Here is an 18,411-nt window from a genome sequence, read left to right as displayed (position 1 = left end):
TCCAATTATATATTTGGATTCAGTTGCTTACTGTACTGTGAAATGATCAAACTGTCAATTAAAAATTAAACAAAACTTGTTTGCTCTAAATAAGTAAAAAAAAAACTGCGGGTGATCTGTGTTTCCGTAGATTTTGAAACCAAAATGTCTACAACAAAGTCCCAATACTGTTAGAGGGGCCTGGAATTTTATAGACTCATAATAAGAGGAAATTCAATTTCCACTCTGCAGTATATTTGTGTTGCACACAGAAGCAAATCACATATGCGGCATGTTTGAATAGCAATAAAAACTAGAATTTGCAATTCCTGAGGAAATTGCGTGTGAAGGTGAAGAAGTTGAAGAAATACTCGGGGAATGCCGAAGAATGATGTTGAAACGAGTCGAATCGGTTGAAAAATGTCGAAATTAGAGCGGAAAAAGGAAATTTCGGAAAATTTGGTTGAATTTCAAATTTGAAAATGTGGAATTTATGGTAAGTGTGAATTTGGGGAATAGGGAGGAAGAATATGAAGAGTTGAAAGTTGAAACGAGTCGAATCGGTTGAAAAATGTAGAAATTAGAGTGGAAAAGGGAAATTTCGGAAAATTTGGTTGAATTTCAAATTTGAAAATGTGGAATTTATGGTAAGTTTGAATTTGGGGAATAGGCAGGAAGAATATGAAGAGTTGAAAGTTGGAATGGGTTGAATCGGTTGAAAAATGTAGAAGTTAGAGCAAATTATAAATCCCCATTGAGAATGAATGGGAATTTAAAAAAAAAATTGCGCCAAAAAGTTTTGAAATTTGGAACGAAACGAAATATACGGCCGTCTAGTTGTCACTCTCGGAGATAAATGTTGAAACGGGTTGAATCGGACAAAAATTGAAAAAGTTAGCGAAAATGCATAAGTTGAACATAGTGAATACAATTGGAATGGGTTGAATCGGTTGAAGAATGTTGAAATTAGAGTGGAAAAAGGAAATTTTGGTTGAATTTCAAATTTGAAAAATGTGGAATTTTTGTTAAGTGGGAATTTGGGGAATAGGTAGGAAGAATATGAAGAGTTGAAAAGTGGAATGGGTTGAATCGGTTGAAAAATGTGGAAATTAGAGTGGAAAAAGGAAATTTTGCAGAATTTGGTTGAATTTCAAATTTGAAAAATGTGAAATTTTTGCTGAATGGGAAGGTGTGGAATAGGTAGGGAAAAGATGAACAGTTGAAAGTTGGAACGAGTTGAATCGGTTGAAGTATGTTAAAATTAGAAGTGAAAAAGGAAATTTTGTGGAATTTTGTGGAATTTTGTGGAATTTTGTGGAATTTTGTGAAATTTTGAAACGTGAATATGTGAAAATTTTGAATTTGCCAAGTTTGGGAATGTCCCCAATGTGATTTGAATGGGTTGAATGATGTGAATTTCAAACTGGAACAACGTAAATGTGAAATGTTGAATCTGCCATTAAGAATGAATGGGGAAAAATTGCCGGAAATTTGTGAATTTTGTGAAAACGGAAAATTTTTTGAATGAAGAAAATGTGAACAGCCGTGTCATGAATATTTGGAATAAGTGAAAAGTGGAACGGAGTGAATAGGTTGAAGTATGTGGAAGTAGTTAAACGCCGAAAAAGTAGGCAGAATAAGTAAAATAATAATAATAATAATAATAATAATAATAATAATAAAGGACAGGAATAACAATAGTGTGAAGGTCTTCACCTTCACACTAATGATTTGCTGAAATGTCATTGTAATCATTTCCATCCTGAAACACAAACGGTGCATTCTGTACTGTTATTTCATGTGTTGAGTCACCAGTCCACTTCCTGAAGCCCTGTTGCTTATTTATAGAATCTTGAGCAGATTACTGAAGTGATGCAAGAGTGCATCTCCTGACTGCACCGTCAAACAATACAAGCTATTAGATATGAACCAATCAAATGTGATGTGACTAATTACGGGGCAGCAAAAAAAAAAAGGAACACCTATGTGAATTTTGAAGTCTTCACTAAACCTTGGAAGCTTCTCAACGAATGATGTTTTATTTTATGGCCACTAGATGTCTGCCTCTGATTTCTGGTGTGCGCTATGAGTCATTCCCAGATTCAACATGGAATCTAGAAATTGAATTTGTCTATAATGGATATGAAATGAATTGCATTGCTCATTCCATTTATGGTTCTATGGTTATTATCACATGTTTTACTCTCAGCATCAAAGGTTGGTTTGAAGGTTTTGTTTGGCCATTTGAAGTTTTCTCTTGATAGTGAATACAAGCTTATCATATTCCTGGTGGGTCTACAGAAGAGCTGTGCAATTTTCCTTGACAACCGACTATATTGGGCAGAATTTAATTTCATGGGAACTCGACCCAATTATTGTCATTTGTGCAGCTGGATTAAGGAGTGAAGATGATGGCGTTACATTTGTCATGATCAGATTTGCTAGAAAAATATCACTCCAGTTTCGCACTAAAAGACAAAGGTTCCTTTCGACACTGCGGCTTAGCTTGTTATCTCAATATCATGTCTTCAAAATACAGATGCTCCATTCTCTCCCCGGAGTGTCGACATCAGATGACAGTCCCGTGAGCAAAGAGTAACGCTCCCTCCCGAGAGACATCACAAAGCCCCTTCCAGCTGAGGGGGGTTCTGGAGCAACATGGCCAATGGGCCCTCTGGGCTGAGGGCTCCCGCTGGAGGATCTGGCATTGGAAGTCTCTCTGGATTTGAGCAGGCATCAAACAGTGAACATTTCCAAAGTTATTTAAATTCAACAATGTGACACAGTGCACAGATGTGTTAGCTAGATTAGCTTTAGCATTTATTGCTAAACAAACATAACCATAAAAATCATTTCATTATTGAGTAGTCACTGATACAGATAATACGTACTGATACAATTAGTACTTTTAATTTAAAAAAAAAAGGCAGATCATTTTAAATTAAATTAAATTAAATATAAATAATTTTGAGTACAACTGGAAGCCCCAGTGCCTCGCAGACGTCAACAAGTCACACTGGTCAAATTTCGCATGTCATAAAAACCTTTATTCTACCAGAAAATCTGCTACAAATTGATTTTGGCATGCATAGTTTTCACACAGCTAAAAACAAGTATGAGAATTCCCTTTTTGATTTCACACCTCCACTTGACATGCACATTTATTAACAGTCCCTTCTTTTATCAATATAAACATCCTGCATACCTTGTACTTAAGTCAAATAGTAGTTTTGTCAACTTTCTTTGGCTTTTGCGCATAAAGAAACAAATGCTGCTTCTTTGTTGATATGTAGAAAATGATTTAAATGACAGATTATTTCATGACATATGACATTCTGTCATTTTACTCATCCAAATTACACACATGGACACAAATTGCCTCTTAATTTACAAAGAAAACACAACCAACAATACGGTATAATTATAAAATCTAATAATAAAAAAAACCGAACTCACGTTGCCACCAGTATGTGCCTTTGGGAATTGGTAAAATGAAATAAAAAAATAATCTGGATACTCATGCACAATGATATTCAGAATCAGTTTGGAATGTTTAAATTGCCTCTCAGGTCAGCTGTACATACAGTAGATGCAGTGGATATAAAAAGTCTACACACCCCTGTTCAATTGCCAAGATATATCATTTCATTGTAATGAAATTTTTCCCAAAAAGTTTTGAAACAATTTGGCTTTTCTTTTTTTTCATATGACAAAAACTGACATTTGAACAAAGGTATGTGTGTACTAGATTTTTTATGCACTGTCCAACTCGTGTTAGGAAATCTTAATGCACACAGAAAAAGACACAGAATTTACAATGAAATGAAATCCAGAACATGAAGTTACATCACAAAAAAAAAAATTACCGCAAGGTATGTTCAAAAGACAGTATAATGGGAACATATCTACAGTCTGGAAAGGAAGAAGATTATGTACAAAAAAAAAAAACCCCACAATGACACTTCTTTGACAAGACCACACCGAGATATTGCCATACAGTGTTTTTGCCTTCATCCTTAAACCTCGCTTTGTTATTCCGTCGTTCAGCTGATGGTGTGCACGTATAACCTGAGATAGCCTCCGTGTTTTTTTTATTGGCAGCTGAGTGAGTTCAAACGCTCTCGTAGGCTCTCGGTGGATGACATCATCTAAATCGCTACACGGAATTGTCAGATCGATTTATTCAATTTGACAAGCACATTAGCACCAGAAGAAAATGTGCTTATTCTTTTTGTAAAAAACAAGAAAGATTTATAGTCCCAAACAAATCGGTTTGTGTTCAAAGGAACAGCAGGAGAAAAAAAAAAACAACCGTGTTGACTTGATGTGCTTGTCGGGCGTCATACTCCAGCGGTGCAGTTTCAGGGCCGGCCTTGATGTGATTTTTCTTTCTCCGTAAAGGTCAGCGATACACTCTCAAGTCATCGAGACATCATCCGCACGAATTCTGCCAATTTAAGGCAGAGCGGCGCAAGCAAGTGAGATGAAGACAAATGTCAAATAGTGTAGTATTGTCTTGTGTATCGCAGGGGTTACAAAGTGGTTGATTTTTTTCCATGATAATAAATGTTTATTTCCTATTTTCATTATTGTCGTTTATATTTTTTTCCATTTACTAGAAAAATGACACATGTGAACTGCGTTATAGCGAGGGAACACTACACTAAAACATTCTCATAGTCAGTTATTTTTGTGCCCCCCCCCCCCCCTAAAAAATCCTTGCCCCCTCCTCCAAGAAAAAAAGTCCTATCTCCACCAATGCAAAGCGAACATCAACATAAAGCTTCTCCTTAAAGCTTTAAACCATAGGTCTCAAACACAAGGCCCGGGGGCCAGATACGGCCCGCCACATCATTTTATGTGGCCCGCAAAGACAAATTGCACATGGACTTCATGTGTCAACACTTTTAAAAAGTAGAAAATTTGCTAGCAATTTTTATCACATCACCTTTTTTATTTTATTTTTTTAAATTAGTTATCCCTCAGTTTGTTGTGTAGCCTATACTGTATGTCATATAAGGCATTGTCATAATGGCCCTCCGACTACGATGCAACTCCTGACCAGAATTCTATGTCATCCATATTTGACACAATTGCAACAATATTTCAATGAGTAGGGCAAACTGTTACCTCTGCTCAAGTCTTGCTTTGGCATATTGAAATGTTTTATATGAACACAATGTATACACCAGCTCAGATGAACTAAAGCTGCACTGTAGCATTTACTCATCAAAAAACATAACGCACATATTCTCATCCCTCACAGCAAATATGCATCCTCGTCTCTGTGTGTGTAGTGGTGGTGGGGGTGTAATCTTTGAGGTGACATAATCCCCATGGAGATAATCTGACAGACACACTGGCGCCGTTCATCCCCACAGACGGTGTGTGCTTTAGATGTGAGCTAAGTAGAAATAAAGTGTATATGTACAGTACATACACTAAGTATGTACTTCTCAGCAAATTCAAATCGAGTGGAAATTGGAATTTATTTCAGTAATTCTTTTCAAAACGTAAAAGGCATATATCCCTCATACACAGAATAAAAGATGACATTTTAAGCATTTGATTATTATTATATGAAGAAATAAGATGTCATACCTTCAAAATCCACATGTCCATCTCCGTTGAGGTCTATGTCTCGTAAAATGTCTTCCAGATCTCTGTGGCCAACCTGAAAACGTCAAATGTCTGCCATTATGAAGATAATTTTGTTCAGTTTTGATTGACCTATTTTTTGGCGAGGGTGAGGGTGTACCTAATAAAATGGCCTATGATTACATGACTCATACCTGCTGTCCTAAAAGCTTTTTCATGGCTTCTCTGAGTTCTGCAGTACTGATCTGACCGTCGCCATTGGTGTCAAACTGCAAACGACATAGTTACGTCACTTTTTTTTTGTTCAACCTAAAATAGAACACCAGCGCTAAAGACAATTGATGAATGGATGATTCAATAATTGAAATGTCTCGACCTCTTTGAACGCATCCCGCAGCTCCTTCACGCCGATCATGTCTGCGGTCTCAGCCAGAAGTTTGGGCCCCATTAGCTCAACAAAGTCCTCAAAGTCGACATGTCCGCCCACTGTGGAAGACAAAAAAATAAAGTTGTACAGTACATAAATATGCAGTGGACCAGTGGTACTAAATTAAATAAAAAGATGCATCTCTACGTGACTTAAAGGGGAAGTCAGGTTTTTCTGAATATCATTGCATTTGTGGTATATAAATAAAGCAGAAGAATCCACCTCTTTTAAATCCAACTCAGGGGGCGTTGTCATTTTCAGTCAACAGCAAATGGCAAAATGGCCGCCCCCAGAGATGGATAAAAACAGCCAGATTTTGCTGCTAAATTCCAATTCCACAAATGCATTATTAATCAGAACATCATGTTTGGACTAGTGCGGGCGCATAGAATATATTGTCAACAAAACTTTTTTGAACCCACTATAGTATATTTGTTAAGTACAGTTCAGTTGTATTTAACTTTTAAATCTAAAGATAATCCAAATTTTTGGAGCGCAAAAAATTGACAGGCCCCGGCTGACAAATTCACTTCCAATTCATGTTGATCTGCTGGCTAAGTTCAATCAGCTCCATCTCTGTGGGCATGTAGCCCATCGTCCTCATGCAGTTGCCCAAGTCTTTGCAGCCGATGAAGCCGTCTTTGTCCTTGTCGAACTCCTTGAACGCCTCACGCAGCTCTGGGAGCATATCAGAGTGTAATTATTACACAATTACATTAAAACTAGAGGCTATTTTATTTTTGTCGCTGTCGCTTACCATCCATTTCTTCTGGCCGCAGCTCTCTGTCCTGGAAGGGAATCACATGGGAGAATTAGCAGCCCACCAGAACACAAATGTGGCGTGGGAAATAAACAAATCAACGTGTTTAGTGGTGTCCATACGCCACAAACATACAATCTAATGTATAATGTGCTGCCTCCAAATTGTTTTTAGGTTTAGCATTTTATTACTGAACTTGACATTTGTGACAAGTGCAACCATCGTGTCCAAAAAAGAAGAGCCGCCATCTCAGCACAGCGACCGCTCAAGAGTCAGCGCAGGCACGTTCGCAAAGCCATAAAGTGAAAGATGATGACATCATCATACAAATAGTAGCAACATTTACAACATCCCACTATTTCCAGAGTCATTGCTCTGGCGACACGGCCCTCGAGTTGCAGGTAAAGTGTCGTACTGTGTTGCAATTTTGAAGCATTTAAAGCACAATATTTCCAGAAACAATAACTATACTTGAAAACACTGAGCCCAAATTGACTGTGTTGCTCCCCGAGTGGCCTAAATGGTCAATAACAAGGACAGTATAAAGAAATAGGAATAAATGGAGAAAATAATAATCATAAAAATGAAAAATATATACAATAAACCATTATTCAAATCAATAAAAATATAATAAAAGAAAACATTGAATTAAATGCAGTTAGTAAATATAATAAAGAACTGTTTGAATTTATTTTGCAACTGCAATTGTGCATTCAAATGACATAATGACAAATCACACATATTATAATAATACATTATATAGCCTGTAACTGGCTATTAATACATATAATTCCCTTTTTTTTTTTTAGGTCACACTAGGTGCTGTGACAGTGAGAAATTGACAGCACGCTTTTCTCTCAGCAGGCATGCACGTGCTAGTTTCCGGACTTACGTACAGCCTGCCGGTTCTCGGCGAAGCCCTTGCGTAGAAAGATGCACGCGGGCCCCAGCACGTTGTGCATGTTGGTGCCGTTCTGGGCCAGGGCCACTAGTGGCTCCAGATAGCCCCCCCCTGAGCCCCCTTCCTCTGAGGACTGCACCGCTTTGTAGTTCTTCTTCTGGTCCTGGAGCAAAATCGGTATTGAGGAGCCGGGTGAGGTGAAGACGGGAGACTCAATTTGAGTCGACGCGGGGGGAGGGATGAGCTATTCGAGTCTGTCAGTTATTTGCCATTTTGGAGTCAGTCGTTATGGAACGTAAACTTCAGGGAAGGGAGGCGGAGGAGGTCTGATATACATTGATGTGCTTTTTTTTTTTTTTTTTTACTTCTTATTTTCTCTTCCGAAGGCGAGAAAACTTCACAGATGACAAATTGCCCATGACAGCCTTTCCAAAGCTTCAACATCCCAATGAAACACCACTGCCTGTCTGACTAGTTTACTTAACTCTCGTTGTACAAGGATTCATCGATTAATCGACAACTAATCGGTTTTTCATAATCAATGAAACGTTGAGGTATAATTTCTTTTTATATACAATTGCCCAAATCCTCCAAAATGTCAGCTTGTTGTCTGTAAATATTCTTTGACCTCTGTCGTTCATCAACATTTGATTCATCGATTAATCGACAAAATAATAACAACAACAACGAAAATTAATCGACTATGAAAATAATCTTTAACTCACTACTTTACTTAATATTTATGAACACAGAGATGCCTAATATCAACTCGGATCAACCTTGACCTAAAAAAATGCACCTAAACTTCATGCAAATTTTCAGGCCAGTCCAGATGATGCCTTTCATGCTCAGCCAGCCATTTTTTTTTCCTAATCACCAATTAAGCTCACCAACCCCGAGGGCTAACCAGGCTCTCATGCAAAGTCGGCCCAATTACAGAGCGATCCACAGGTTAATTAAAACAGGACGGTTCCTTGTTATCCCCGGATCCAAACAAACCGTAGCCGTAAAAAGCCTGAAAATAGAATGTGACATCACCGATCACATCTTCAGATCGTGCGACTGTCACGACCAATTACCGAGAGAGCGCCGACCGACCTCCTGCATCTTTACACCGGTATATAACATATAAAGCGCATATCCACCTATTCTATACTCAAAATGACCTTCACACTCCATCTGCTACCATGTCAGTGCAAACGCAGCTACTTTGTGCATTTCTGCAGTAGCCAAGCGCTACTGGGGGGTTCGATGCCCACTGGCTAATCTGAGCAAGTGATGCATGGCGCTGGGGCTGTTTGCCGAGGATACAGCGTGCCAGAAAATTACTACCGAGCCACGCGGACAGTTACATAACACGCATAAAGAAATAGAAAAAAAAAAAAAAAAGTCAAAAGAAAAAGTCATGTGTGGAGACTTGAATCGTAATATTTATTTATTTATTTATTTATTTTTAGGTCAACAATGTGCAGCTGCTGCTGGTAGGGATGCACTGGGCAGCCAATTGCAATGAAGACAACAGATGCTGCACTGTTTGTTAAGCTTGTTAACATGCACGTTTATATCTCAATTTTATGTTACTGTCCAGTGGAAGCTCAAGATTTGAAGCAATTTCTAGGAAAAAAAAACATCTGAGAGGACGACAAAATAAAAGCAAATGGAAGTCATTGTGATTTAGAAAAGTGGGACAATTGTTTGTGTGCTTACTGCAATATGGCTAAACCATGGTAACATGATGAAATGTGTTAGCATTATTTGTAGCATTTAGCATTAGCAGAAAACTTTTTTTTAACAGTGAGTTAATTTGACACACAACAGGTTTAACATTTTGTGTTTCTTTAAAATGGGCCAATTTGACTATAAACATAACAGCAGGGTTAAATGTTTTATTTATTTATTTATTTATTTATTTATGAATTGAAATTTTGTGACTTTAAAATGGATCCGTTTAACCAGTAACATAACATGAGGTTTCAACTTTGTTTTCATATTAGTTTCTAAACCGTAACATAACAGGAGCGTTAACTTGTGAACTTCCATTTGCACTAGCATAACTATTGAAAACGTTAAAATGTTACTGTCGAATAAAAAACAAACCTCTAAAATGCGTCAATTTGACCCCCAAAGTGTGAGGGGGGGGGGGGGGCGGGGGGGCAACAGGTTAACTTCTTTATACACTTGGATGCCTCTTAACATTTCTTTATGTTACTCAAAACATTTTTTCCAACTTCTATAACAATCTAATAGAACATTTCTATGATCATATAGTTAATAAGCATTCTGGAATGGTCCTACTGTACTGTCATGGCAAAAGTTCCACTACTGACACAATCCACTGGTTGGCCTCATGAAGCAACGATTCATATCTACTTTTGAAAAGACTAAATGCATGCAACAGTCAAACTCCACAAAGTACATCCTGCCACTATTTCCTCCCAAGTAAACGCGACACGGATGGAACGTCGTCAAAGTCCAGTCACTTGAAGGGAGTTTAGGGTGAGCTAGCATGCAGGAACCCGCAGCTAAAAAAGCAGAGCTTACCTTCTTGGTGAAAATTTTGAGCGACTTTACAGAGTTGCCCATTGCAAAAATCCCCAAACGCCTTATGTTTTCCCCCTAAGTGTGTGTGACGGCGGCGCGTGCATGAATGTCCGCGTGTTTCTCCAGGCATGCATTGGAATGGGGAGTGATTGGGAAAGAGGAAGAAGATTTCACTGCTTCATTGATTGACAGGAGAGGACATTTGGGGAGAAGAGGAGAGAGATGATAGAGGAGGAAATGGATTGGAGGGGGTCTTCATAGGGAGAAGGAGAACAAAGAACGGATCGGAAGAACGTGGGGACGGACGAGCGAGGAGGTGCGAGCGGCGGGAGTGGAAAAGATGGCTTAATCATTCCATCCTCTCTCCGACGGTCTTTGCATCCCTCCCTCCCCTCTACCCTGTCTCCTTCCCTTGCTCTCCCTCACTCACTTTCTTTCAACCCTCCTCCTCTCCCTCTCTCTCTCTCTCTTTCTGCCACGCTCTTCCAAATCTATGCAAATTCCACACAAGAGGTTCTTTCGGACAAGCATATTACCTTCCCCGGAGCAAGATGCCGCAGAGGCTAATCCAAAATGCACAGATACCTACAAGCGCACACACACACAGAAATATACACTCATGTGAGGCTCGAGATCTAAAAATAAACCATTCCTCTCTTCTGCTCCTTCTCCCCACTTTATAGCCCCAGCATCCCTCCATCCCTCCCTCCATCCATCCACACACACAGACAGATATGGCAAAGTCATGATTTAGGCTTGAAGTACTTGGATTGACACCAAAATATACACACAAAGAGATGCCGCAGCTGTTCCGACCTCAAACACACGCACAAAATTTGTGTGGATTTATTCAGATTTTTCCCGAGCAAGATAAGTTGGCCTGAATCATTCAGTCTCACTCTCTTGCAAACACACATTTATTTATTGGTCATCATTTTTTTTCCTCAAAACTAGCAAATGTGTTAAGCAGCCCCTAAAACAGGTCCAAATGGATGAATGGATGGATGAATGGATGGATTTCAGTGGAAATGTCAAGTCTTCAATGAATTTATAGCATGTTGGTGGAATGAGGACGAAACCTGGAATACCCAGCGCAACACAAGGCAGACACGAGGAGAACATGTAAAGTCCATCAAGGAAGACCTGAGCTGAGATGTGACCACAAAGACTCTTGACTGTGAGGCAAGTATGCTTAGCTCCGCCCCCCCCCCACCAAGCTATAATGATGAATACGTTTATCGAAGCGGAATGATGGCAAACGGCATGATGGGCCCTTTTGAAGCTTGCCTTTTTTTTTTTGCTGAGCCTGCACTTTTACTTAGCCAGCAGGATGAATGCATGACTAAATATCTTGCAAAACCGGAATCCTGACCACCAAGGCCTTCCACAGGTCCAAAAACAACATCTTGCCACTACAATAATACAATTGAAGTCGAATATAAACATAAAACAAAAGAGAATTCACCAAACTTATTAAACTCTGCTAGCTTTAGGCTAACACGCTATACAAAACACCCTTGACGGGCTAACGAAACTAGCATTGATGCTGCGATAATCAAAACCATTGAAGCAACAGGTAGTGTCACTCACGGTGCAGCAACACATATAGACAGACAATCGCAAAACAACACTTCACTTATTTTACAGCATCTTACTGGCTCAGTTAGTTTTTAAAAATCTTTGACTGCATTCTGGCGGCCAAGGCGTGGACACTGGAAGAAACTGCACATTGTCAGTTGGCAACAAAGCATGACATCATGATGCACAATTGATTTAATTCCGTAATTTAATTATTCATTTATGTTGTTTTTCTTCTGCCTAAAAAACAAAACACTTTGACACTGCAATCATTTGAACTCTGTCTGCCATTCAGTACAATTGGCCTTGTATGTGTGTGCGTGTGCGTGCATGTGTTGCTCACTGGATGATTCACGCAGCCTCGCACCGCAGGCTCGTTGTGAACTTCAGAACTCATCGGACGTCACACACGAGCCGTCAGCTCTCATCAAGTCAAGCCGGAGTTTATGTGTGTGCGCATGTGTATGTGCGTCTCCGATTGCATGACCCCCCCCCCCCCCACACACACATTTTCACATCCTTGTCTCACTTTCATTTACATAACTCTGTATCAATGCTTTAATATTTTTTTACATAACCACAAAGAGGGAGTTTAACGAAGATATGGTGTCTGGTTAACGAGATAGCACTTAATTTAATTAAAATTGAGGTGAATAGTTTAATGAATTAATTACAGTTTACTTTATAGTTTCATAAATGAGATGGCATTTAATTAAATGTATTTTATGAACGAAAACAATACAATAATTAAAAATAAATAAATCAACTGTTTCAAATGGAAAAAGAAAATATGAATGAAAATACAATTTAAAGCTCCCCTAAATTTTATTGTAATTAATTTTGATGCAATTTTTCAAACATGTTATGCAAAAATATTATTTAAAAAAATGTAATCACAGGGAAAAAAAAATAATACAAATTAAGTGACATATAAAATGCATAAATATTTAGCATCATTTGTAACCACGTGCACCCGGGCGCATCCGTTTCGCAGCTTAATCCTCATGTGCGACAAAAAGGGAGGATTTACACCAAACGTGTTTTTGTTTTTTTTTCATGCCGAGCGTGGATACAAAAATATCCACCAGGTTCTAAAAATAGCACCTCACACTCGAGACATACTGGAGGCATATGCTGGGCTGGCTGTGCTGATGCTCGCCTCTTTCCCAGCATCACCCTTACACATGCAAAAAATAAATAAATACATAAATAAATAAATAAATAAATAAATAAATAAATAAAATAAATCACCACTCAGCTCATCCTATACTCATACTGAGTATTCCAAGCAACACGATTAGATTATTACAGTAACGTAGAAGGCCATGATCATTAAATAAGGGGCGGACATTTTATTCTGAAAAAGTAAACTTGTTCACCCTTGTTAGGTCAAAAATAACCCAAAATGGGTTATTAGAGTAAGCCGACTTCAAAAGTAAATAAATATATACTATACTGAATCAAAAAGATAGTTTAAAAAGGCTGTGCAGTTACAAATTTCATTATTTTTTTATTCTCTTTTGTTTTTAACGCAATCATTATTAGTAGATATGTACAGTAATTATGTGGTTATTTTATATACCGCTAGAGGGAGCCCGCGTAACACGAGACTATTGGTACTCGTAGCATTGTGGATGACAGAATCATTCCTGGCCTCTGTAAGGTGTCAAGGTCATGGAGGATGGATGGAGACAAATTTGTGGGGAGGAAAAAAGAAAAGGGAAAAAGGGCAACAGGTGACAGGGTGAATCAGCATGAGTGACTGCAACACTGCAAGCAAGTGAGGAGCTAATGTTTTTTTTCCCCCTCCCATCACAGTCACCGTTGTCACGATGGAGCAAGCGAGTGAGTGTTGACGTTGTTCACAAGAATCATCCACATTGCACAAAGTCAACCATTTGTGGCTTTCTTTGTCCCATTTATTTCCCGTTCTTGCATCATTTGTCCTCTCACGCTCAATGGCTACATAGCTGGAGGTAATATGGCAGACATACAGTAGTTCAAATGAATCTTGCGCCCTCTGCTGGTTAACACGAAAAGCAGCTTTCAGAGCCTACATAATTAATCTCACTGTATAGTGACTGTTTATATATTTCCTACCATGTAAATAGGTATTATCTCAATTAAGTGTACATATTTTAAAAATTATTTGTTAGGTCTTTTTCACATTTCTTGGCAGATTTAATTTTTTTCTTACTTTTTTCATTTTTATATATTATTGAATGTATTTATTGCATTCAAATTTGCTTTATTTGGGTATTTTATTATATGTGGTATTATATGTATATTATTTTATGTCTGTATATTTATTTTTATTTTTTCAGGGTTGGAATAATAATAAAATAATCCGAATAAGTCATATTTTGGAAATATTTGAAGTGTTTTAATTGCAACCCAGCCATTAAATCGAGAGGGAACTGCATTCAATGGGTTGATCACCATTTTATTTCCCTCAGTGACAAAACTGAAGAAAAATTATTTATACTTGTGCTGTATCTAACTACGTATGATGATGAGGAATATTTAGGGGAACAAATATAGTCATGCGTCTAAGGTTAAAATTGTGACTGCAAGCATTTCAATGAGCGCCTCATGAAGGGTTGCTTTTTTTCCTTTTCAGTTCAGAGAACACAAACAAAAAAAAAAACTGTGTGCCGCCTCCAGTCTTTCAAATTCAGGTCTTGATGTTCTATTTTTAGCCTCCTCCACTGGCTGCTCTGTTGGCTTCGTATGTATGCAGATCTTCCCGTTACGTAAGAAATTATTTTATGAAAAGAAACTTTGTTGTGCTGCATCGCCCTGACGTGTCCGCTTGAAGCTCTGGACGAGTGTGTGCAAGCGTGCTTGTGTGTGTGTGTGCAGTCTTCTCGTTTTCACTCTTGTTGCTTGGCAATTAAGAATTAAGGTCATCTCGTATACAGTAGTATATAAATGTCAACGAGATGGACCTCGGTGATGTGAGTTCATTATACAGTAAAAGTTGTGCTTATTACAGCTTTAGCCTCGTTGGCCACATTATTAGGTACTACGCTAGCACAATTACAAAGTATCCAGTGTAGAAGCACCGTGGTTGACTGACTGTCAGAGTTTTTGGTTTTTATGCATCAATAGGTTCTATTTCATGCTTTCCAAAAAAAAAAAAAATCATGACTTAAATTTTATCGTTACTGGAGAAACCATGGGAGCCTGCCTCATTGTGATGCTACAATACACCAGAGGGATCTGTGACCTAAAGTGCCACAATGAGGCAACCATTTTACATTTACACAATAGCACGCAACATCATAAATGGCGCCATTTAAACCAGATGTGAAATTATAGAAGCGTCGAAAAGTGTCATCTCTTGGATCTACAGTCAATTAATAGTTCTCCGGGTGTACCTAATGAAGTGTCCAGTTAGTTTACACAGCCTCGCGTCTTTATCACAGAAATCTTTTTTTTCATTCCGATGTGGATGAAAGACGTCATAAATTTTGGAGATTTCATGCAGAGAGCGTAATGAGAACATCTCTGCACTAACCTCTGAGACTGATTGAAGCTCTGGCCTGGATTGAGCGCGAGACATGAGTTATTTCTGGAACACATTAGTGTGCATGGAGGTAATTGTCTCCTCTCCAATTTATTTATTTATTTCTCATCCATGTATAGGGTGACCCATTGAGAAAAAAAAATGAGTCGATTTTGGTGAGTAATAAGACAGCAAGGGCACGGCAAGGGCGGCTTCATTTGAAGGAGGTGTTTGAGGACCGTCGAGGAGAAGACGCATCTTCCGTGCTCTACCATTGACCTTTTTGATGATGACAATGGGCACCTGTGACAGCGTCAAAGCACTAATCATTAGAATTGGTCAAATCCATTCATTTCAATTGAAGTAACTCAACTACTTGATATTTGGAAAGAACTTCAAGGAAGTGGATGTACAAAAACATCCATGTGCTAGCACCTCCTCCTTTCAGCTCTTTTGGGAGATGTCTCTTTAAATGTTGCTCCCTTGTTAATTTCCTCACTTTTCCCCCATTGCACGTTTGTACCGTTGTTGTTTTTTTTGTCCACCCTCTTTCTTTATTATTCTCTGACCTGACTGTCTCTAACCATTTGGAGGACTTCAAACTGGCCACATGGGATGAGGAGCAACTGGACATGACCCCCCACCCCAACTTCAGACTGGAACTTTGTGACATTTTCACTTGAAAATACAATGGAAACAAAATCCATCCATTTTCCGGAATGGCCAGCCAATCACAGTAAATGGATGGATGTCATCCTAAATGGAATACATCGGGTTTCATGAGGATCTACAGAAGACCCAATGCATTGCAATCAACGTGGAAGTGTCGCACACTGTTCGAGGTTTGCTAGTTTTCACAAGCGGACAACTGTAGGCCAATAGTTTTGCCACGCTTTCCGCTTTTTTTTGGCAATCTGCCTCTTCCTTGACAATCATACCATGTTTTTGCGGTTCAATCAAATACAATGTAATACGAGGAACCTCAAAACTCACTACAGTTTTTCCACTTTCACTAGATGTGCAGTGCTTAGTAACGTGAAGTAATGCCAACTGTGATTTTGGTCAGGTTCAGCCATTTTACTTGATGTATGATGGCAAATTATGGTGGTCAAGACCTCACAGCTACGAGGTAAAACCAATTATCCTTTTGCACCCCAAAAACTAGTCATTCATTGAGAATGTGCAAGCCGGAGTAACAGCAATAAAATCGAGATTCAAACCAAGAACATCTCCTGTGAGGCAGACATCCTAACCACGAGGGCTCCGTGCTGCCTTACCCACAAACAAGCAATTAATCCAACATGTTTAATGAAATTAAATTAATGAACCTAACATGCACTATTGTTTCCAAACATTTTTTTTTAAAGTGTTGTTGCATGTTTGTGATGAGTCCAAGCTTACTTGTCCGAAAACAGACTTGACGATGGGGTGCAGGCTTGCATCATAGTCCGAAACGGTGCTGAGCCTCTTGGACCTCCGGCCGGAGGTGGGTCGACTCGTAGCCGGGGCGGTACTGGCAGCGGCGGCGTCCGAGCTCAAGCTGGAGGCTGAGCCGCTCACCGGTTTCCTGGCGGTCTCGAAGAAGTAGTCGGTGTCGTCCCGCTCTTCCTTACCCGCAGACGGGGACCCTTTGGAGTCCCGTCCGCGTCCCCCGTGCCCTCCGGACTGCTTGGACCTGACGGACTTTGTGCGCGTCTTGCGCTTCACGTCCTCCGGGCTTTTTTCTACGTGGCCGGGCCGGCACAGGGGTCTCCTAGCGCTCGCCTCGTCCATCCGGCCGGCGTCGGTTCCTCTCTGGTCGGGTTGGTTTTGGTGCCCACCGCGGCCGTTCTGTGTGGATCTGTGCTGGAGCACCGCGGACTTCAGTAGGGACGTTGCAGATTCGCTTTTCGGCAAAGAACAGCTCATGCTCTCTCACGTCGCACTTGTCACGGATGAAGCTGCGGGTGCGTGAGGAACATCAGCCGGCTGCTGGATCCACGTCCACGCGGGTGGTGGTTGGATGGACCACCTGCCGCCGGGACAATTGCAAGGGAACTGTTCCCTCACACTTGCTCCAACTTTGAATGCGCGCACTCACACAGTCCACGCTGTGAGTTCACCAAAAGGGACCCACGTCACCACGGATTATCACGCGCGTAATTTGCCACAAGAATGAAAAGAAGAATCCACTACAGCTCTCAGTGAAGGGGGACGCTGATATCAGTCTCTCTGGATAATAAGTTTATGATATCAACACTTCATTTTCAGTGACAGCCAGCACTTGCCCACTTATACAATGAATGCATCGAGAACAAAAAATACACAAACTTTTTAAAAACTGTAGAAAAACATGTTGTCCTGCAATTTACAGAAAATTGCATCAAAACTAATTGTGAGAAGCTTCACCGATTTCACAATAATGACTCAAAACACACTGCCAACAACAAAAAAGGGTAAAAGTGGAAAACAGGCCATTTACTGGACCTCAACCCAATAGAACATGCATTTTACCTCCCGAAGAGAAGACTAAATGGAGAATTCACAGGAACAAACCAGGAAATAGACTGCGATTCAACAAGTCAACAAACTAACAAAAAAATCTATTTTATTTGTGTGTGGAAAATTGTGGTTTCTGTCTAACATCCTCATCGGCATATCACACATGCTCTAATAACGACACTTGACTCATTCTTATCCTTCAAGCTTGGTCTGCTTAGGGCTGATAATTTTTTTTTTGGGGGGGGGGGTCTTTTTTAGCTGCTTTGTACTTATGCAATAAAAAAAAAAAGTGTCTTCTTTGCTTATGAGATAAAAAATTGGCTTACGTCGCTGGCTAGGTTTGCATAATGTTCACGCCCGCTAATGAGAAGTGCCTTTGCACTACTTAAGAGCACATTTGCAATGGAGACTTGCATGAGAATGCTAACAGAGCCATGTTTACACCCAGGGTCATTTAAGTCCCGCAGCAGATGTCCATGCAGGGCAAAAAAAAAAAAAAAAAAAGCAGTGAGTGTAGTATGTTCATGTGTGTATATGTGTGTATGTGTGTGCGGGGGGGGGGGGGGGGGGGGGCAATTAAGACTTGAGCTTGATAGCGAAAAAGTGTGAATTGAGCACATTTTGCCTACCGCTCCCAG

General features: G+C 39.6%; 1 pseudogene across 1 annotated transcript; it reads right to left on the bottom strand.

Moving 5' to 3' along the window:
- Positions 1-2,852: 2,852 nt before the first annotated feature.
- Positions 2,853-17,215, bottom strand: LOC147047988 (calcium-binding protein 2-like; annotated as a pseudogene). The gene is made up of 7 exons (XR_015067740.1): positions 16,694-17,215; positions 6,762-6,792; positions 6,527-6,682; positions 5,954-6,063; positions 5,772-5,846; positions 5,581-5,653; positions 2,853-4,426 (listed from the first exon to the last, which is right to left on the bottom strand). The product of XR_015067740.1 is annotated as a calcium-binding protein 2-like (transcript).
- Between the last annotated feature and the right edge of the window lie 1,196 nt (positions 17,216-18,411).

This window comes from Syngnathus leptorhynchus, chromosome 12 (genome assembly GCF_054491065.1).
Source record: "Syngnathus leptorhynchus isolate UIUO chromosome 12, UIUO_Slep, whole genome shotgun sequence".
Classification (NCBI taxonomy): Eukaryota; Metazoa; Chordata; class Actinopteri; order Syngnathiformes; family Syngnathidae; genus Syngnathus; species Syngnathus leptorhynchus.
The sequence above is the reverse complement of the archived record's forward strand: the minus strand, read 5'-3'. Positions and strand labels throughout refer to the sequence as shown.